At 39.4% G+C, this 23016-nt stretch overlaps 1 protein-coding gene across 22 annotated transcripts in view; it reads left to right on the top strand.

The window, feature by feature from the left end:
• The window catches only part of ptprfa (protein tyrosine phosphatase receptor type Fa), a 330493-nt gene that overhangs the window by 28525 nt on the left and 278952 nt on the right, over positions 1–23016 (top strand). For 21 of the 22 annotated variants that reach the window (XM_025899236.1, XM_025899243.1, XM_025899240.1 and 18 more), the window contains one exon: positions 16786–16872. The exons of the other annotated variant lie outside the window; for it this stretch is intronic. The gene's annotated coding sequence lies outside the window, so the exon portion shown is untranslated. The remainder of the gene's footprint in view (positions 1–16785; positions 16873–23016) is intronic. 22 annotated transcript variants of the gene reach the window in all.

Below are 23016 nucleotides of genomic sequence, written 5' to 3'. Positions count from 1 at the left end.
GTTCTTTCATTCTTCAGTCTGAAGCAGATAGCAGCCTTACTTTACTCTTGCTTTCTTCACATTATTATTGGTTTATTTCTCAGCAGTAGCTTAAATAGTTCTTCCTTTTAACATCATCGTTGTTGATGCCGGTGGGTTAGTCTGCTGGGAATTTAGTCTTTTACAGCTGCAGGATATAAGTCTCTGTCTTTGAGATACATGAAAGTGTCTTAAATCAAAACAACAAAAACATATAACAACAAATAAATAGCTTTTTGTGCATAACCACGATTTCATATTCATGCCTTCGACTGCAGCTGCTGTCCTGCTGTGACCTCCCACATTGTAACTAATGGCTTCCCCCACATTTTACTTTGCAGAGCTCCTTCTTATCGGCCACCATTCTCTTTCCCCTCCCTGGTTTATATTGAGTTTTTACAGCTTATATTATCACAAGAGCAATTCCTCTGGCGGATATGAATCATGACCATATGTCCAGTACATGATGTGCTTGTATAGTCAGCTGTGAGCTGAATAAGGGGAGGCCTAGCAGGGTGCTGGCGCTGTTTTTCTGGGAGCGTGACGTCCCCGATGGCAGGAGGTTTGGCTTCTGGCTTGACGGCAGCCTGGCCCAGGCTCTGAGGGGATGTGACCCACAGAGCCTGGCAGAGTCCATGGCCCCAACAATCTGCTGCTTCCCTGGACACTGGTGGGCAGGGTTGAGGTGGGCGGAGCAACACCCTGCATGTTGTAACAGCATCAGAGAAATAATGATGCCAAAAAAAAGAAAAACAAAGAAGTTCATTAATGTCAAAGTGACTCTAAGTGGGTAAAAAAACAGTTTTTTCTCCGTGCCACACCCTCTGTTAATTTAACATTAAAAAAAGCATTCCAAGCAATAAATGAGCTGAAAGAGGCCAAAAGGCTGAATAGTCTTGAACTGTTGTGTTTATTTGTCAGTAAAAGAAGCACTTTCTATTGTGGAAATGGATTACACTATAAGTCATATTTGAACTGGGATCAAGCCAGAGAAGCTAAAATAAACCTGTTTAATAGTCACATAAGAAATTCAGTCCCGTACTTTCTTACTTTAATATTACCATTTAAGATACTATCACTCCCAGTGCAGCGTCCAGAAGGTAACAAGTATCTCCAACTAACAAAGACACAGCAGAGCTAATGTATTAGAACCCTAAACAAGTGGAAAAAAACAAATCCAGCCATATGTATAATTACTTAGAATATAATTTTGGATGAAATAACACAAGTCAGCATTCATTGAAACAACAGTGGCAATTAATGTCATAATGGCAAGGGGCGAAGTGCAGGTACAGGGCCGGGCCTGCAAACACAAATTAAGTCAAATATAGAGGAAGCAGTGCTGAAACCTGCAGCCATGATGCAGATATTTGATATATTATTAATAGAAACATTGCAAGTTTGATCACTGGTATCTGCTTTTGGTTCCGGTATTGTTAGACCCAGTTAGACACGTTTCTCTGACTTCAAGTGATTAATTATCTCATTTTATAGCGTCTCAAAGAACAGATCAAACACAACAAATCAAACTGTGTGATGTGCTTTCACTCAGGCCTTTTACATAGTGTCATTTCTTTTTAGTTCTTGAAGTTCCTTAAAGCCCAAAAATCCTTTTAATTCATTCATCTAAAAAAAACCTGCTTAATTTGGCAATGTGAAATCTGAGAGTGTGGGGGCTACGTTTCTCAGAGTAGATACACTTTGCTATCTGGCAATTAGCAATGAAATACAAAAGTCCAAGCTCCAGAAATATTGGTTATTTAACCAGTTACTACAGTCCTATTTAAGCCGCAATAAATGTTGTGCTCCTTGGTATGACGGGAGTCAAGGCAGCTGAATCACGAGTTGCAGGTCAAAGACCACACAAACAAAAACATGATCGTCCAGGAACAAATAATTATCTTGATCACGTTACCATGAAATCATTTGTGTTCCTCACACCTTCAGATGAGCGTAGCCAGCATGTCCTCCTGAGACTTGGCCCATTCATTTGTGTCCTACAGTGGACATTTTATTCAGCTGTGTGTTCTCTTGCTGTGTTGAGTCACCTGATCAAGTCCTACAGTACTCTTTAGAAAACATTCAGGGCTTTGCAGCGATGTGCATCTTTTCAGTTTGGCCAGCATACAAACAGCCACATTTTATGCAAAGCGGAGAGGTAAGCGAAATATTATTTCTCTATTGCCGTTTTTACCATGATAATTATATGTCGTGTTGTTTATTAACATGTCAATAAAACTATTTTACATCTGAAAATGTTTTTATTATTTCTATTTTGAAGCACTCCTCTTATGAATGTTAGTGGACAATTTTTATAGATTTAATGACTCAACATTGTTGGAGAAAAAACGTAAAGCAAAGAAGAATTTATTCCCAGTAATGGAAGGAGAATCTGATCTGCTGTTAGATGAGGAAAAGGGTGGGAATGAGTATTAGCCTGGGATTGGAGGAGATGGTGAAGAAGAAGTAATTGAAGGAGGGGAAGAAGATGCAGGAGTATCTGATGAGGAGACATCTCAGAGCCAGAAAGGCAGCAGGAACATCGTCCTGCTCTGTGGGCCGGGACTAGCTTGTATGTTTTATTTAGTTCCAGGATAATGTATCCAGTTTGATTATCATGTTAGATCATCGCTGTAGAAGTATTTAGTATTTAGTATTAATATCTTAATAGATTCACAGCTTGTTTCACGTCAGCGTCATGAGATTCAGTCTCTTACACTTTGCTTCAGGCTAAAGGACTGTATGGAGGACTGTAATGGAAAGTAAACTACATCTCAGATTCTCTCCAAAACGTTTTGGCTGTGTGCTTCTGAAGTTCTACCAATTGTGTTGTGGCATAATGAAACATAATTGGGTGAGGACTAGTTTAAAGGGGATCTGTGCATCTTAATGTTATTAGAGAAGCTTGCGAATTTCCGTGTGCACAAGATAATTAACTGTTCCTACAATTTAATTATCTTGTATGCACAAGATAAATAAATTGTTCCCAGAAGTAACATAACTTGTGTGTAGAAGATGAAAAAAATAATCTTATGGTACTACAGGGACTTTGTACACTGAAAAAAAGGGATTGGCCAACTCTTGGATTTACGTAAACATCTTGCGTGTATTTAACATAAGTGCCTCATGCTTTAAAGTTAAGTGTAACTATATAGTGTAGAAACTACATGATATGCAGAGAGGCTAGATTAAATTGTTCATATCATGTTCGAGTGAAGTAAGTCAATAACTTTCAGTCTCGTACGCTTTGGATCGTGGTTTCAGGAAGGCATCCATCTCAGTCAAATCGAGCAAATTGGGTGGTTGTTACATTAAAAAAGTCTAACTTGTAATTTAAACACAATAATATCATGTTTCTATAAACGTAATTAAATCATGAAGGATCTGTATGAAATTCAACAACTTAATTTGTTCTTGTTGAGGTGACATGATACAATCTAGTAAGAGTGGTTAGTTGCTGAACTCATGAAATTCACAAGATCGCACGAGATGTCAAACTGCAGCTAAAATCACTGGAGTTATAAGAGGCAGACAACTACATGCACCACGTGTATGCTATTGCTATTTATTGTGGTTTAACCTGTCAAGGACAAAAACGTACAAAAAAATTCTGCATCAAGCCTTGAAATCATAGCTTTCCTACTTTTGGTAAGTCTGGGTTGGTGGCATGGTGGTTAGTGCTGTTGCTTCACAGTAAGAAGATCCTGGGTTCAAATCCACAGTCTGGCTAGTTTGCACTGGTTTCTCTCTGGGTATTCTGGTTTCTTCCCACAGTTAAAAGTCATGCTAGAGTTAGGTTAATTGGTGATTCTAAATTACCTGTCAATGTAAGTGCAAATGGTTGTTTGTGATAGACTTATGAGTTGTCCAGGGTGTACCCTGCCTTGTAACCTATCACTTCAGGGTTATTTCCCAGCCCCCCTGCAACCAGGATAGGAGGATGGTAGTTGTTGTACATCCATTCAATTTTTATGGTAACCAGGATCTAGACTTTGTTGAACATTACATAATATGAAGAGAACATGTAGTATTTAAGTGACCAAGTAGTATTGGGGTAAAAGTTATTGAATAGTGTTGAAATAAAATGACAAAATTGTGAAGGATTAAAATATTCCAAGAGCTCAACTTACTTCATCTAAACATGTTTCAATCGTGTTTTATGAACACAAAATGCACAGGTTTATTGAATATGAAAAAGTTGTGTTGATTGAACTCAATTGTTTAAGTTTCTGCCAAAGCAAAACATTTGTGTGCAACCGATGTCCACTATTGAATCAAGTAAATCCAACATGGCCTTTTTTTCAGTGTATAAGGTGAACCTGAGCTGAGATTAAATATGTGGTGAAACACATCATTGTCCTGCTCCAGCTCACGTGGTTACAGTGCATGATCCAGTACGGACTCTCAGGTCCTCCATCATGAGCTTTCTCATTTCAAATGAAGGACATTAACCTTCAGGGAGACTTTTATGCCCTCAGCTGCTGCACTGAAAAAAAGGCCATGTTGGATTTACTTGATTCAATAGTGGACATCGGTTGCACACAAATGTTTTGCTTTGGCAGAAACTTAAACAATTGAGTTCAATCAACACAACTTTTTTCATATTCAATAAACCTGTGCATTTTGTGTTCATAAAACACGATTGAAACATGTTTAGATGAAGTAAGTTGAGCTCTTGGAATATTTTAATCCTTCACAATTTTGTCATTTTATTTCAACACTATTCAATAACTTTTACCCCAATACTACTTGGTCACTTAAATACTACATGTTCTCTTCATATTATGTAATGTTCAACAAAGTCTAGATCCTGGTTACCATAAAAATTGAACAGATCTACAACAACTACCATCCTCCCCTTTATCCTGGTTGCAGGGGGGCTGGGAAATAACCCTGAAGTGATAGGTTACAAGGCAGGGTACACCCTGGACAACTCATAAGTCTATCACAAACAACCATTTGCACTTACATTGACAGGTAATTTAGAATCACCAATTAACCTAACTCTAACAACTGCATGACTTTTAACTGTGGGAAGAAACCAGAATACCCAGAGAGAAACCAGTGCAAACTAGCCAGACTGTGGATTTGAACCCAGGTTCTTCTTACTGTGGAGCAACAACACTAACCACCGTGCCACCAATCCAGACTTAACAAAAGCAGGAAAGCTATGATTTCAAGGCTTGATGCAGAATTGTTTTGTACGTTTTTGTCCTTGACAGGTTAAACCACAATAAATAGCAATAGCATACACGTGGTGTGTGTGTAGTTGTCTGCCTCTTATAACGCCAGTGATTTTCCTGCAGTTTGACATCTCGTGCGATCTTGTGAATTTCATGAGTTCAGCAACTAACCACTCTTACTAGATTGTATCAGGTCATCTCAACAAGAACAAATTAAGTTGTTGAATTTCATACAGATCCTTCATGATTTAATTACGTTTATAGAAACATGATATTATTGTGTTTAAATTACAAGTTAGACTTTTTTAATGTAACAACCACCCAATTTGCTCGATTTGACTGAGATGGATGCCTTCCTGAAACCACGATCCAAAGCGTACGAGACTGAAAGTTATTGACTTACTTCACTCGAACATGATATGAACAATTTAATCTAGCCTCTCTGCATATCATGTAGTTTCTACACTATATAGTTACACTTAACTTTAAAGCATGAGGCACTTATGTTAAATACACGCAAGATGTTTACGTAAATCCAAGAGTTGGCCAATCCCTTTTTTTCAGTGTGGAACAGTCCGAGCTGGAGGACACGAGAGCAGCTGGAAATGTTTAAAAGAGTTTTGATGCATTCTCAATCATCCAGGAAAGTAAATCTCCAAAAGTTGAATCTGTTCATCAGACTGAAGAAGTCACTTGGATGAGTGACGAAACGTTTCTCCCACAAAACGCTACGTCCAGATGAACAGATTCAACTTTTGGAGGTTTAAAAGCGTTAAAAACCAGCATCTACAGTCTGAGCTTTGCTTTATAGACATTACACATTTTATTTTTAACTTCATTGTTTACAAGTTGTACTTAGATTTTATATTAAATGCAGCATTACTACATACTACATTTATTATTATTATTATATTTATTTTTATCTACATTGAAACACTGTTTATTTAAATTGCCTTGATGAGTTGTGCCTGAATATATTTTAAGTTGCGTGTGATTGGACGTGGTATCTTTTGCCACGTTACATCAGTGCTACATCAGCTATGTCATTTATTCATTTGGAAGTCATCTATGAAGCACTTCGAACTGCACTGAGGTGCAACACTGATAAAGGTTGACTGATGAACATGTTGAAATAACTTATTTCTGGAGCAGCTTAAAATTGTTCATGTAGTTAAAAGGGAAAAATAGCATTTCTGTAATTACAGCACTAAGCTTGATCTGTTTAGAACGAGACATTCATTTCAAAATCTCTTTATGAAATGACGTATTAGACTCGGTCAGGGTTAGAAACTAGTTGGCAACACCTCTCTGGTAGGGCTGCTAGCAGATTGCTGCAGTTGCCTGTGTTTTGCATGAAAGACTCCAACTTCTCTGCAAACACTACTAACTAGTTGCTGAGCAACAGTGAAACATGAAAAAGTAGAAATCGAAAATGTTCTTGTAGAAAGACCGGACCCCACACACAGTGTTCACAGAGTGTCTCTTTATTTCTGGTTACTTTATTACTGGGTGTGGTCACACGCGGCTCTTCCCTGACGTTATGCACACGTTCCTGCTCTGGCCCTCCTTCCTCTCCACTCCAGCGTCTAAAACAGTAGAGAGCTCATCAGTGCCGTCACCATCACCTGTCCACTCACCTGCCTGGCACTGCCCCTTCTGCTCACTGCACCACCCTCCCCTACAGCTGAGTCAGGGACCACACCTCTGCCACAGTTCTCCTTCAGAAACAAAGTTGCACGTTTTACTTCCACATATGGTTTGTGCCTCACGTTTCCCAGTTTCACTACTGCTTCACAAGTAGTTTGGGAATGTTTGCATCTGCCATTCAAGCTGTGGACAACTGTTGCAACTTACTTGCAACCAAAGCAATTGAAAGGAGTCTTTTGGTGCAGCATATACATTTCTTTGGGACCAATTTTATATAAGACTGTTAGCAACCTCCAACAACCACTCGCCAACCAGTAAGGGAATATATATTTTCCTTAAGGACCTGTGGTTGTCAGGGGACCGCAAACTGGTATCTGTGTCTGCATGACTGGGAGTTTAGCAGCTGATTTCACGATGAGTTCTAGCAACCTCCAGCAGCCACCTGCCAACTGGATGGGGACTAAACCTTTTCCTAAGTGACCGGTGGTTGCGAGCAGTCTTATCTCTAGGACTGTGTGACTGGGGCCTTTCTAAAGGACCAAAGCCATAGCTGGACTGGCTCGGTATGCCCAATGGTGATTTTTCGTTTTTATGGGCCGATGATTTTTTATTTTTTATTTATTTTTTTGTAACGGTATAAACAATGAAAGGTGGAAAGGTGGTGGATTGTCCAGATGCTGGCCGATGTGTAAAAAGAACTCAGTTGTTTGGTGGTGACTATGGCGGAGCTTCCACAGAGGCCAGCAGGTGGATGAGGGAAGGGGAGGCAGGAGGAGGAGAGACCCCCGGTCCGAGTGTCAGGTGAGCTGAACTTCAGGTAAGAAGTTATGACCTGCAGTCTATCTGGGTCAGATATAAACCAAGTTTAGGTGGAGTTTATTTTTGTTATGCTGACTTTTTACAGTCAGTTACAATAACTCGTACTGCGTGCTAGCTAGCATGATGGAGTTTCTATACAGCTGGGTGGGTGCTATGATGTTACTGATAGTGAACTTTACTAACTAACCTTATGAATAAAATAGAGTTGCCCACCATCCTGTAAAAAACGGAATCGTCCCGTATTCAGAGAAAATATGACGCGTTTTGTATTGAGCTGAAAATGAACACAGTTTGTCCCGGACTTCAGCAGAATGGAAAAAGACACAAAGCTGGATTTATTCTGTGTCTTTACGCTGTCAGCTGTCTCTTCTTCTCTCATTCTCTCCCCCCTCCCTCTCCTGTTTCTACTTCAATCATGAAACTGATCAATGATCAGCTGATCGGCTTTTCTCTCTTGTTTATTTATCGCCCACTTTGCGCCAGAAACAGGAAACCAGCGGATGTCGCACTAAACAACAGCAGCACGTTTAAGCTTGATCAGCTGTTGTTAGAATTTATTGAATATTAATTTCTAGTATCAGCTGATGTTTGCTGGAGCCACAGCTGTAAAGCTGCTGGTCATGATGTCAGTTTGGATATGTGGTGAGAGGGAAACATGCAGATGAAACCAGGAGATGTCCTTACTGAATCATCAGAGCTGAACAGGTGATGGAGAAACAGGTTTACCTTTTAGGTGACATGAATGAGTTGAAGGGAAGTTATGAACTGTTTCTGAGAGACAAATAACACCAGGATCCTTTTCTACGTAGCTGACAGCTGGTAACTGTGCAGGGGCGGGTCTAGCAAAGTGTTGCCAGGGGGCCAGGTAGGGCATTAACAGGGAAAGGGGGGCACAAAGAAATACTTTTCTTTCTTATTCTCATTTAAAATGTCTCGCTTTAAAAAAAAAAAATTATCTTAATCTTACAACCAAAGTTTTTATCTGATGTAAAATGTATAGAAATCATACATATACCAACAAGACAGTGTACATCACTGTCACAACAGCATTTGTTTTCATTCAAAGGCTTTATGGCTTTTCCTATAATACCTGGTGGGCCGGTCTCTAGTCAAAATGCCCGGGCCGATTTTTTTGTCCCAGTCCAGCCCTGACCAAAGCTAATGTCCTGTTTTAAGGAAAGCGATCTAGAGCCACACCAAAGATTAATGGTTTCTTCTATTGTCTGTGCGGCGCCTCCCTCTCACTGAGTTACATGAAACCCAACTCAGTTGGTTTGCATAATCTTGCTGACAGTTAAATAGCACTACAAACCGTAGGAGGGCGGTTGAAGAATACATCCTCCACTGAGGTTAATGCCCTTACTTTATATTTTAGGTAAAGTGATTTGGATCTGCATCTAAATTTTATGAGTTCCTCTTCTGTTCGTGCATCACCTCTCCACCAAGACTCATGAAATCCAGCTTTGAAGCACTGTAAGCATGTCTTTGTGCTGGCAGCAGAACAAAGAGAAATTCTAGTGTGAAATTTTGGATGCAAGTTTTAGAACAGCTTCAGCTATTTCTTAAATTTAGTGCCTTGAAAAGTAATGCAATATTTAAAGATACAGTAAAAATACACCCACACTCAGAAGACAAATTTAGATACTGTGTGCACTAGTACAGCTTCCAGTAAACTTACGGTACACTGTCTTTTTCTCATTTTCTCATATATACACACAAACACACACACACGCATTCCCAGTGTCTATTATTTGGGGCTGGGTTGCAGCAGTGTAATGATTGCAGCGACCAGCCTTTGACTGGAAGGTTGCTCGATGACTCTGCAGCTCGGGTGTTTTCAGCTGCCCGTCTCTTCTCAAGTTTCAGTCAACAAAATCAGCCGTTTGAACTTTATCCCCCTCAAAACAGCGAACAGTCGCAGCGAAGAAAACTTGATCTAATTTGGTAGGTTGTTCATTCCACAACATGAAAAGCACATGATGTTGAACTGACTCTGACCTCAGTGAGATAATTTTTCAAGGGCAGCCTGATCCTCATTTGTGTGGGAACAAATTATTATGAAGTTCACCCAGGCTTGGCTGCACATCAAAGGCTGCATTTACAGTGCGAGTCATTATGATCTATCTAAAAATTGCTGCTTGTATCAAATGTTTTGGACGGGTGTTGATATACAGATGTGAGTCTGAGTGTTTGGTTCATGAACCCTACAAAACTAATGAATCTGTGAGAGGTTTGCCTTGAAAATCATCATTTTCTTTAGAAAATTCTGCTTTAAGAAAGCAGAATAAATACTTTTGATACATATTTTAAAGAGAAATATTTAGCAGAGAATTACGACGTGTGTCCAGGTGACTACACGACAGCCAAGTTATTCTGAAAAGGTACTCTCATTTTAAACAGTCACCTCTCGCTCTCCTACTCGATGAAATGATTTTCACCTACTAAAACTTACAGCTCACAGATTCAGCAAATTCAGCTCAGCTCCAGATTTAGAGAAACAGGTGGTGAACCTGTAAAATTAATGATGGGTCCTAGAATATATTTCATTATGGAAGAAGTATTCAGGACAACGGATCGCTAATCCTGCGTTTCTTAATGCAAAACTATCATTACCTGTGTGCTCATCATAGTAAGAACACCAATTCTCTGTGGAAATTACTGTATTTGTTTTGATGTTATTAACTTATTGATAAGGAGGCATAAATTCATAAAGAGTAGTTTACTGTAGTAGCTGCCCAATCTGAGAATCAAGCCCCTTAATAGATTTACCGTGGCAATCTGAGAGGCTGTTAGAAAATTCATGGAAGTGAAAATGAAAAAAGAATAAGTTGATACATGAATTCGTTTTTATGATAGTCTTATGTTCATTTTATGTTATGGGGGGAGGGAGGGGGCTTAACCTAATATTCTGAGAAAAAAATGAGTTCATTATGAACGAGATCATTTTGAATATTCTCTTGGATTAAAACTGTAAATTCATGAGAAATGAACTTCAATGAAACTATTTTGTTGTCAAAGAATTCCATTTCTTCATTAGTTGAATAGACACATGGCAGGTTTAAGGTTTAGACTGAGCTAAAAATGTGGCCAGGAGTTTATCCAACCCCAGGCTCGGCTCTCGGGGGACTTTAAAATGTTGTTTGCCACCTTGTTTCCTTTTTGTCTAATGAAATAAAATGTTGTGTCATCAGACATGGGTAAATGGTGTCTAGCATTATTTTTAAAAGTAAAGTAAATTCTGAGGAAGAAGAGAAAAATGAGTGAGTGGTGGTACGCCGTGCTTTAAAGAGCTGTGGTTGAGGTGCAACAACATGATGGAACCAGATATCCTTACATCATTTTTATTCTCCCAAACAGATCGATTCAGCAGCAGCGTCTCTTCTGGATGCCTCCATTGATGATTCAGGGCTATAATCATACCCCCCCCCCCCAGATATATTCAGTAGTGAGGGGCTCTAATCTGACTCGGTCTATGTGGGGTGAGAAGGTTTTTTCTCCAGCTGTGACTTAAATCTCTGAGAATTTGAGTTTTTAAATTTGTGAGTACCATTAACAGAGTTTTTTTTACTGTCTGAATTTAAGTTTAATTCCGAGTTTATTCTCAGTTTCTGTAACAAATAGTTTAGTTGTTTTTATTTTTAGAAAATTGGCAAAATATTTAATTAATTATCTACAACAGGAATTTGACAAGTATGCAAAAAATAAAAAAATAAAGCTACTACTTTAGCTTCTACTTTATCATTGGTGATGGCCTTTTCTCTAACCGTTTGTTATTAGAATATGTAATTTTTCATTTTCCTAAGTGTTGACAATCAGTGGAAAAATCAGTCTGATACATATAAAAAACTATGGATATTTTTTTCTGCTGTGTTGGAGACCTTGGTTCAAAGTGTCTTTATTAGTATGTAAAAGTTTCAAATAATTTTACTGAAGAAAACTGCAAGTATATTGATAAAGTGAGATACTTCATGGACTCAGTTACCTCCCATCAATTATGTTCCATACTTGTGCATCTTTATAAAAATGTAAGTCCAGCGTAACCAGGTTTGTGGCCGAGATCTAATGAGACCTGCAGTTTATAAAACATAGCAACACAGACAAGGTCAGACCTGCTAATGATTTAATGTTCCTGTGAACCTCTGGCAAGACTAATTTGTTGCAATTTGGGTCTGGTTTTCCCATTAAAAAGCAGATAAAGACTTGTAAATAATGAGCCAGTCATTGTCCTCTTTGTGCCCTTTAGTCCTGTTGCACCATTAATTAGCTGTTTGATACTCCGAGTCTTACCTTTAGTCCCCGTGTGCCTTTTTCGCTGTGGCTCGCTGTCCTGCTAGTTTGATGTAGGTTTTAATGAGACTCCAATGAGACTCTCAGCCTGCTTTCACAGCTGCGTCCACCAGCTGCACATGTGATGGAGCTGTTAGCTGAAATCTAATGGAGAATTTTAATCATCATTAATTGTTATTTTTTTGTATTTATGTTTGCTGTGCAAAATGTCTGCACACCTGAATGTGTGGCAGGAAAACAAGTAACCAAAAAAAACCCCTCTATCTGATCCCCTCGTGTTAAATGAGTAACATCTAAACTTCTTATACTTGCATTTATGTAATAACATTAACAGTAACATTTACTCAAAGGTTTAAGGAGATTCCTAAAGCAGTGAGCTCATATTGGCCCCTGCCAAAGTAATCCTAGACGCACTCGGGTATAAGATCAAGGATGCAGGTAGAGGAAGCCCTCCATGGAGAATAGGGCTGGAAGCCAAAATCCAGGAAGCCTGGAAGGGTGTTAGTTGGTTAACTGAGGTGCACAAGGTCGTCATGAGAGACAGGCCCTGGCTGATAAACAGATGTCCATAACTGAGACTCTAGAAACGACCAAACAAAGCCTCACAGCTCTGGCCACGAGGCCAAAGAGATATACCAGAGAAGCAGAGGGCACTACACTAAATGGCCTGTTCTCTGAAGATCCATCCAGGGTGCACTCTCATCTACAGGGAATAACAGCACGAGGGCAGAGCCACTCAGAGCTGAAACTGAACAATACTGCAAAAACATCTGGGAGAAAAAGCTGTCACATAACACCAATGTCAAGTGGCTGGTGGACCTAAAAGCAGACTACAGCAACCAGAGCCAGGGGTACCAGGGGCTGAAGGAACAGCTGGAGCAAATGTGGAAGGTAAAATTCAAAGTGGTCCTAATGGTAATAGGAGCATTAGACACTGTAACCCCCAAACTGGAAGAGTTTCTCCAGCAGATTTCAGGCCCAACATCAGAGGTTGTTGTCCAGAAAACAGCAGCTAAGATCCTGCACAGAACCCTCAGACCCCCCCAGACCTTTAATAGAGGACCTGAGGGACACACACATCTTATATATTTAGAGGGGGGATAGGGATTATCCAGACGCTGCCCACTTTGATGAAACATGAAACCGCTACTCTGATGAAACTGTTGTAGTATTTAACGAGTTTGAAGCTATCCTTACCCAAGGGTGGAAGCTAAGATAAATAAAGGCTTTCTAGATATTAGAGATATTGTCACTTGATCAATAAATAACTTTTACTTAATTTAATGTTTTAGCTTATTTTAAAAAAAAATCCAAAACAAAACTGGTCAGAAATGTAGACTTGAACAGTATAACGCAAAGTCAGTTCATTTTCATGGATATTAATCTGCATATAAATGTGACAGCAGGTGCTCTGAAGACGCAGCAACATTTTGTAGACAGTCACGGTTTTGCCTTTAAACCTCTTGACTTGTGTTTTGGATTTGAATCTATTGCCATGTTCAGATATTGACGATCTTGCTCATACTGTTGATTGACTACAGACAAACATACGTGCAAGGATTTCATTGGTCCAGCTAAACTCTTCTGATTGAAACTTGGGATTGCTGAGGCAGTCCCTATGCATTTATAAATATGAAAATACGTAGCCGCTGCTCATAAATCTGATGAATTTCACACAGACCAAAACATTACAACTTAATAAATGTTCCAGTAGTAAATGAGCCAGTGTGTGAGCGCTCCTTTTAATTGCTTTTACACTGTATCCATGTTTAAAGCGTTCTATTCGCTTTAGTCAGTTATATTATGTTTGTCTCATTAGTCTCAAATTGTTTAAATTGTGTGAAATGAAACTGTCATTTTATTGTCATCCATCTGTAAAGCAATTTAAATTGGACTAACCTGTATGAATAGAAGGGAATTTGGAGTGATAAATATACAAACAGACACACATGCTGCCGCCTTCTGATTGGCTGTGAGAGGATTTAATCAGCTGAATGTGAAGCAGTCTGAATGAGATGGGGAAGGAGATGTTGAGGCAGCTTTTAAAATGCAATATTAGAGCAGTGAGACACATGCTTGCTTGCTTTGTGTGCAGGTGTGGGGGAGGCACTTTCAATCCTTGCAGGATTTGTGGTTTCTTCTCTAAATGTATTCAGCAGGGGGAGAATTGGTCGCTGGATTTGAAAGTCTTAAGCTAGAAAGTCTTTCCTGCGGGGACGTTGCCACTGAAACACCTGTGCTTTTTTTTGTTTTTTGTTTTTTTCTTTGTGCTGAGATATACCTTCCAGCATTGTGCTCAAATCTCACAATGCAAATTGTACAGGCAGAGCTGCAGCATATAATCCCTCCATGGATGCTTTAATGTCCAAGTAAAATATTAGAAAGCAGTAATATTGCGTTTGCTATGAAGTTCCTGCGTGTAATAAAGGATTAGCCAACAGCTGTCACAGCGCTGAAATGTTGATTCTCAGTACTTCATGCAGTGATGCCTTTCAAACAGTGGGACCAATATCAACTCCACACCTTCACGAGGTGAGGAGTTGATAATATTTCTCAGCAAAAATTTCTGGCACAACTCAACTAATTTGAGTTTTTTTCTGTTTCTTGTCCTTTATTTAAGCCCAGTTGTGTTATGTGTTATTATGACCCTGATGAAGCCCACAAGCTGAAACATGTTAGTCGGTTAATTAAATTGTTCCTCTTTACCTTTAAGTGTTGCTGGAGTTCCTGCGTTGTTAGTTTATAATATTTCTGCCATGATCTGAATCTGGTAAAAAGATGGTTTGTAAGGTTGAAAGTCTGCTCTTGAAAATGTGAAACGTTGTTCATTTCACATTTTGTAATTTTTGCAAAAATTGTAATTAAGCTTTGACGGTTTGCATCATTTTTGACAGGCTGAAAACATTTGATCTACATTTTCACCCTTTGTTCACTGTCCTTTGTTTAAAATAATTTTGTTACTCTTGGACTCTGTAGTCAGACTCAATAGTACCTTTTCATGATTCATAATAGGTTCACCTCAGGCCATTTTAACTTCTGTCTCTTTATAGACTGAAAAGCCAGCTTCCTTCTCATTGGATAATTTTGAGCTGTGTGGCTGAGAAGACCATATACTTGCTGCCCTATTTAATGACATCATACAGACACCAGTGTAAAAAAACTGTGTGAAACAGAGCAGTATGAAGCCAGAGCTTCACTGAATTCATTGTTGGAACCTTTGCCCTTCCCTAATATGAGTATTTATCAAAGAAATACACCTGCTCAGCTCCTCAGATTAACTCTCTTACTTTCGAGCGATATGGCAGGTCATGTCTTTTGTCAGGCATTAAAACTTGTTAAACTGACAATGATTCAGACCTCTGGCTGAGATAAAATGAATAGTCTGGAAATCCTCTTTCATGACTTAAACACTTGCAACCAAAGTCCAAAAATAAAGCTTTTCAGAGTCTGCAAAGCCATCCAGTGGACTGGATTGGACCCTTGGGTGGGCCCATTCTGGCTCATGGGCCATATGTTTGACAATTTTGTCAAAAGACTCTATTGTGGCTTTTGAGAAAAATATTATTGGTTTTGCATCAAGCTATGAAGTGCATCCCTGGTGTTTTCAGCAGGACTTTGAAGTAATCACTTCAAAGAAACAACACTTCATACATAAAGGATGATATTTGCTTATACATAGAGGAGATGCAGAGATTAGACGCGTCACTTCCTGCATGGAGTCCACATCTGCAGCTGCTATCAAGATGTTATCATATCAGGATTTATTAATGCCTTCTGATTATTATATTCATTTACACCTGATGAGCGCTGTCATTATTTGGATTCTATCAGCAGTCAAATCTCCAAATACAAATCAGGCATGTAGAACTGATGTGGCCTTATTGTGCCATTCAAATATTAAAGTCATAACATTACTGCTATATATGGAATCATCAGGTCAACAGTAATTTTAGACTACGTAAACATCAAATAGCTAATTATCACACAATTTACTGCATTTATTGAATATCACACCTAAGCTTTCCTTACAGCCTTTCACAAGATGTGAGGTGTGTGGTGTGTTAGCGCAATTATGTAACAGTATCGCTCAATAATTAGAAGCCAGCTACCCACCACCCATCCACATTTTACATGTTTAAATAATTTAGGCACGTCTACTCCTGCACTTTATGTCAGTGTCCAAAAGAGGGTGCTTGGTGAGGAGGAAAAAGAAAGGGAGGGGCCTGGATTTAGGAGTGTTAATAAAGCTGTTTCCTGTTAAAATTAAATCCAGACTGTATTAATATGTTCCTGGATGTAACACATTAATGTTGCCTGGAAGGAACAGAAGAATAAAAGAAAACCTGGCGTTTTTGGTCAAACTCGCTCGTGTTAACTTAAACAAACAAATGTGTTGACTTTGTAAATGAACAGCTGTGGACTTTGTGTGATACCGTGTCAGCTTTCCTGGTGAATTTAAGGCAAAAAAAAAGTTGGTTAGGCACAATTCTGTAAATATCTTCACAGACCTGTAAGAGAAGCTTGACAGTACACAATCAAATCTAGCTGCATCACACAGTGCACACTGATCAAGCTCACTTTAGCATAAACAGTGGCAAAGAAAGACAGAACCAGTTCTTTTTTACCAGTTTACTACATCCATATGTCTCTCAACTCTAGAGTTGTGGCATCTCGCTGGCCTGCAGGCATACACTGGATGCTAACACTGTAATAACACTGTAATAACTTTAGTCACATTCACCCCACAGCATGCTAACATTAAAGACTGTCCTGTTCCTGTGGGTGTTTTGGTAAAATAAAGGTAATCGCCTCGATGTTCTGTTCCTTCCAGGAGGGCACGAGGGCTCTTGTGACGAAGAACTGAAGCTGGCAGAGGCGTCTCAGTATCAGCTGTATCAGTGATGTCAGGCAAACAAACGTAAGTAATAAACAGTCGACCACGAACAGGAGTGAGTCCTGTATGTTGCAGCCAAGATGTTATTGATGGAGAGAAAATAACTTTAGTGAAAATCTTGAATTATGAAAACAACAGCTCTTAGTCTGTAACACAAAGACTGATTGTGCATGCTCAAACAGAAAGCCTTCCAGTGCTGAATATTGATCAGATGGAGTCAGCAATTTGAAGGATTTGCTTCGGGCTTTGTTGCATATGATGGGTCCCCTTACTGCCAGCATCTGACTGATTGAAGAATGAATCAATCAGTCAAACAAAATAATCGATATGCTCAGTTTGTCCTTTATATTCATTAATACAGATTAGTTTCCTTATACTTTTCTTTTTTCCAACTGCACACACTTTTGTTTTGCTATTAAAACATAATCATATGGAAATTATCTGCTGTGCTTGTTAATATCATGGGCATAAGATTTATTTTACCTGCTGTGTCCTTATTTCCTTTTGTTCCCCCTGTGATAATTGTCAAAGTAGTGTTTCAGTTGTAGTCTGATGTCCAAGACCGATGACAGCACAGCAGAGTTTACTTCCAGCCAGCCTGCAGGTAAATCACTGCTGAATCTGTTAAATAATTTAAAACTCAACAGTTGTAAATGAGTTTTATCTTTTGGGAACCACAACCTAGTTCAACACATGTGCTGGAAAAAAAGAGCTGGGCATAGCCATTGTGATGTCGACCACTACATTTGGACTTCTGAACCCATCACAACAGTGTTTTAGCAGGTGCTGTTTGGGTCTGTTTGAGTCCGACGTGATCAGCTAACGATATCATTAATAAACTGTACAGATGCAAAGCAAAGACATGCTATATATCTGCTATTGGATTAAGATAAATGTGCTTCGACACACAGGAAGACGTAGTGTTTGGCATATCCAAAAGACACCATTAGCAAAAATACAGTTGAGAGGACCAGTTCACTGACTTTAATTAACAGAGCCAAGGCCTAGCACACAGCATTTAGCTAAAGCTCCCAGTGCACCCCTGTTAATCAAAGCAGCAGTGCCCTTAACTCTCAGCCTTACTACTCTCCAAATGCAAATTACCTGCCGCTGTTATGAAGGTGTACATTATTCAGAGACCAAAACAGCTTTTAAATGTAATCAGTTGGTCATTTTAAAATGGGAGTTTCGTGAGATTTCATCACTTTAGAGAAAAAAAAACGAGACTTTTGGTTTCCTGCTTAACCTGCCTGAGAACCTCACTACATCCCTGCAGCACACAAATCACTTATTGGTGTTCTTTGGGTTGTTTTAAGTAAACATATAAAAGTACAGCCCATTAATTTCTTCACGTCTGACCACGAGTTACATCAGAACTGCTTATTCCTGATGATTAAAAACATTTGTACAATGTTGGCACAGTGTTCCAGTTGTGTTGACTGAATTAATGACACACTTTAATAAAGCATTTTTTTTAACCTTGGCTTTTTTTCCCATCTTTTGGGGTCTAACTAATTTCTATTGACTAAAGTGGCTGTGATTGGTCCAGTACTGAGTAAGAATGTAACCAAAAAACTGCAAAATGGCTTTAAAGTAATCCCACAGGGCAAATTCACATGTCAAAGTAAGAATGCTTGTTTTTGGGTCTGACAGGCTTAGGTTGTTATTCTCGGGCAGACAACAAGATGGAAAGGATCTCTGCAGAGACAGACAAGTGTGTGACATGCCAGAAGTGTCGCTCTGAGATGTGGTGAGAGGTGTGGTGTTGTAAGAATACAGTTGTGTAAACATGAATAAGAGATACAGTCCTCCAAGGAAAAGTGGAAGAACATTAAATAGTTAAAATATAGAATGATTTTAAACAAACAAAGAGAGATAAGATTGTCTTTTGGTGGTGGGGGAGTCAGTGCTGGATCAGTAGTTTTTGTACCTATTTTTATTTTGAAGATTGGAAAATTGGACTCGGCCTTTAGCAATGGATGGTTGTTTTGATGTAAATGAATCAACCACTAAGATGGAAAAATGAAGTGCCAACAACTGTGCAGTTCCTCAAATGGCACCGCGTGTTGAAATGTACATTACGACTTTAAAGCATAAAAACATGTTTACAGGCAGGTACAAAGGTTGAGCCCTTACAGGTTCCCTGTTCATACTGGGGGTGGAGGAGTTATCCTCCACCCCCAGTAAAAGTCATCCATCTGGATACTAAACTTACAGGAACGCCACTTTGACTGACAGGCGTCCCAGTCAGGGGGCTCTGCTAATTGCAATCACTGAAGTGGCCTGCTCTGCTGTGTTTGTGTTGTTTTGACCAGTTGGACCAGTTTAATGTGTGTTACAGCCCATCCAAGAAATTTGTTCTTTAGTTTTGGTGAGTAAAATTTGCAGCACAAAGTCAGATAAAGCTTCTGTCATCCATACATTTTATGGCTGCAGCTCTCTTACTAAGCCTGTTAGCCTTAGCTAATGACTTAATAATAACATAATAGTTATGTATTAGTACTTCAACTAAATCTGGTTAAAAGAATCTGATGTGACGCCAGTGCGTGATGTCAAAGTACCTCAATTTTTTGTTTTTTTTTGTATACAGCTCATAAGTATCGATGTACTTTTTCTGTATTGAACCAGAACACCAACTTGTCATAGCCTCAACCAAAAGCTAAAGAGTCTAGATTTAACCACTACATTTTGATAATAATATTATCATTATTGTGCAAGAACATCAGAACACTTACCGGAAAACAAATCTCTCTGCATTTGCAACATGCTAAACAATTAAATTCCCCCCCCCCTTTTTTTTTGCTGTTCCAAGCGTGTTACATACAAACCATTTCTATGAGACCTGCTTCAGGAGAGTATAAGGATGTAGATGCATGTCTGAACTGTCACCATACCTGTTTTTTCTCTCCTAGCATGGTGAGGTTAAAATAGACACAATTTTCGTTGCTCTGGAATTGAGAGCAGCTCTTGACAGACACTATTGCTGGTTGAAGTGTGCTGGTTAATGGCATGTGGGCAAACAAGCATTGCATTGGCAGGTTCAGAGAGACTCTACTGGTCTGGTGTAGGAGCTGTGCATCACACAAGGAGTGCCTTCTCTGCCGCGCACCCCGAGGACCTCTGTATCAGCAAAGCTGAATTCATGAATATAAATGTGTTCCCACTATTATTACACTTAAACACCTGAAGTCACGCGCAGAAGCATATATATATATATATATATATATATATATATATATATATGTATATATATATTTATAATCCCAACAATCCCCCACTGAGCTGCACTTGGTGACAGTAGGGAAGAAAACCCCCCAAAGATAAAGAATCTGACTCAGGTAAGGTGGACATCTGCCTTCATTATTTAGGACCTTCGAGTGGAGAAGGAAAAGGTGAGCTTGGAGAGACTTCTAACTGTAATTCCAGATCAGGAATATGCAGAGCACCTACAGAAGGATAATGCAATTTTATATAAATTCACTGTGAGTGAAAGACAGGAAGGGTGCTCATGGGACTTCCCGTATCCACATGTAACTAAGGAGGATTTCAGGGTTGTCTAACTATAAGCTTTATTAAAAAGAAAGGTTGAAAGTTTGAAAAAGGAAAAGTTTGAAGCCTAAATTTAAAAGTATTGTGGGTGTCTGTCTCCCAAGTGCTGCTTCTTTTCTACTTTTGGAAACTCTAGGAAACCAAAAGTAGGTCCGCTGTCTGAGAGCAAAGTGCTCCATTGGGATAATATGGTCTGATCATTCAAGACTTTTTATCTGAGGAGAAGGATTTTAAATTTCACATAATTTAACAGGGAACCAATGAGAGACGTGGGGAAATGTCTCTTTCTAGTTCCTGTTTGTACTCGTGCTGCAGCATTGCAGATCAGCTGAGGTGTTTTAGGACAGCCTGATGAACTGTAGGTGGTTTCCTAACTATTCCTGTTTCTGACAATATTCCATGCAAGTCCGGGAAGACAGTCCTAGATATTTGTCAAAAGTATGAGTTAGTGACTCCGGAGTTCCTCACTGTGCTACTGGAGGTGGAACCCTCGTGCCAAAGTATATTGTTATACCAGTCTGAAATGTTGGTGGACTAAATACTCTAACTTTAGTTTTGCATATGATTAGAAGTAGAAATGCATGGAGACATGTTAAGAAGCCCGGGTTGGGCTAACTCCTCCTGTCAAAAAAAATAAAAAAACAATATTTAATTCAACATGACAAACTTAGTCTAAGAAGACGAAGCTTCCACTGAACTGACGCGTGCCAACCTGACTCAGGGTTCAGACTTGTAGAAGCTGAAACTGTGTCCATCCATTAAGTTTATCCTCCTCATATGATATCTGGAGCTGCTTCGATGTTTTCCTCTGTTTACCTGTTGTTTGGATGACTCATGTTGTACACATAGTTCTGCTGCTCTCACTTTCTCTTTGTTGCTGTGGTAGAAAACTTGTTTCCATTCACATTTATTCTCAATCAATGAAAAGCAGCAGCTCCAGCATTTGTCACATTAAAACCCTATCACCATTCTGGGAAACATTTAACGTGAAATATTTGCAGAGTCACTGACAGAGGCTCAGCAGCAATCTGTGAAACTGCAAACCAGACTTTATTTGTTACAGAAGAAAAACTTCCTAGACACACAGCAAGCACACAGACTGCATATTAAAGCTGGATGCAGCCATCCTGATGTCATCCGTGAGTTTCTGAAGTGCTCTTTACTTTTGTTAGTCACTGTCTGGATCGCACTGGAGAAACTAAGGATGTTGTAAATTCATATTGGTAGTAACTTGTCCATCACAAGGCATCCATCCATCCATCCATCCATCCATCCATCCATCCATCCATCCATCCATCCATCCATCCATCCATGTGTTGTGTTGCTGGGACAGCAGTCCAAGCCCAGGCTCCCATCTCTCCTGGTATTTCTTGTAGCTCTCCCAGCAGAGAACTAAGGCGTTCCCAAAATCTAATCTTTCCAGTATATCCCAGGTTTGCAATAAGGCATAGGTGAGAGTAGGAATATAGGGCCAGTAAATTGGCAGGTTCTCTTTTTTGTTTTGGTTCAGTAAGACTTAAAATCAACAACTGAGACCATAAACTCATTAAGAAAGTGTTACCCCTCTGTAGTCAATATCTGGAGGCGATACATCCATACCTGACTTCTATCAGCAATACGTTTGAGATTGGCATTTCAAGTACAAGAAATATTATTTGTTAATATTCGCCGATGACTAATACACCCGATCCCTTACCACGATGCAATGACAGTGTATATTTGTTCCAGACTATGGGCTTGCTTTACACTGGCACACTATAACTCAGCTCATTTTCAGTGACTTCTGTTATTTTGTGAAGAGTTCTAGGCAGGAATTATAAATGGTTGCAGAAGTCTTTGGCTTCACATACAATCATTAGTAAAACTTTGTCAGACTCATCTATTCAACTGCTTGTTAAAGCCAACATACACAGCCTCACATGGCAATAACTCAGTGCATGTAGACATGTTGACACCCGAGTATGAGAGTGGGGTAGAAAGGTGATTTAAATGAGGTCGCATCTGTGATGGTTGTCAGTTCAAGACAGTGTGTTTAGTCAGTTAAAGAAACTGCTGATCCACACAACTATAGAATCATTCTATCTACTACAGCGGGCTTTGCTTCTATTGGCTAAAAACAGGAAGGTGAGGCTAAAGTTCACATTGGCTCACCAAAGAAGACTGATAAAACATTGACTAGTCTGTTTACCTTTTTGATGCGGTGGAACAACAGAGTTGCATCATAGAGGTGCAGCTGGCACAAGGTAGTTGGCAGATAGCTTCTGGGTATGTTACTGCCACCATCTGGCTATGAGGTTATGGTGAGGCATGTTGCTGTGATAAGTTGTGGTTGACGATTGCAACTGACTCTGCATGTCCGTGACAGCATATACATACAACACACACACACACAACACAACTGTGTGTGTTTTTAGGTGTGTGTGTGGGTGTGTCTATGACTTCAGAGGGATTTATATTGGCTTTCATTCATTTCCTGGAGACTTACTTTGACCTTAAACATTAAATTGCCTTACTCTAACCTTACGAGAAGTCTTCCTCCTATGATTTGTGTCACGGGGTTTTGCTTTTTGTCCCATAAAGAAGACGCTCCCCCAAAATGTAAATATGTAAATTGGTGTT

The sequence above is a fragment of the Oreochromis niloticus genome, linkage group LG15 (assembly GCF_001858045.2).
Source record: "Oreochromis niloticus isolate F11D_XX linkage group LG15, O_niloticus_UMD_NMBU, whole genome shotgun sequence".
NCBI classification, from domain to species: Eukaryota; Metazoa; Chordata; class Actinopteri; order Cichliformes; family Cichlidae; genus Oreochromis; species Oreochromis niloticus.
This window is presented reverse-complemented; position numbering and strand designations above follow the sequence as displayed.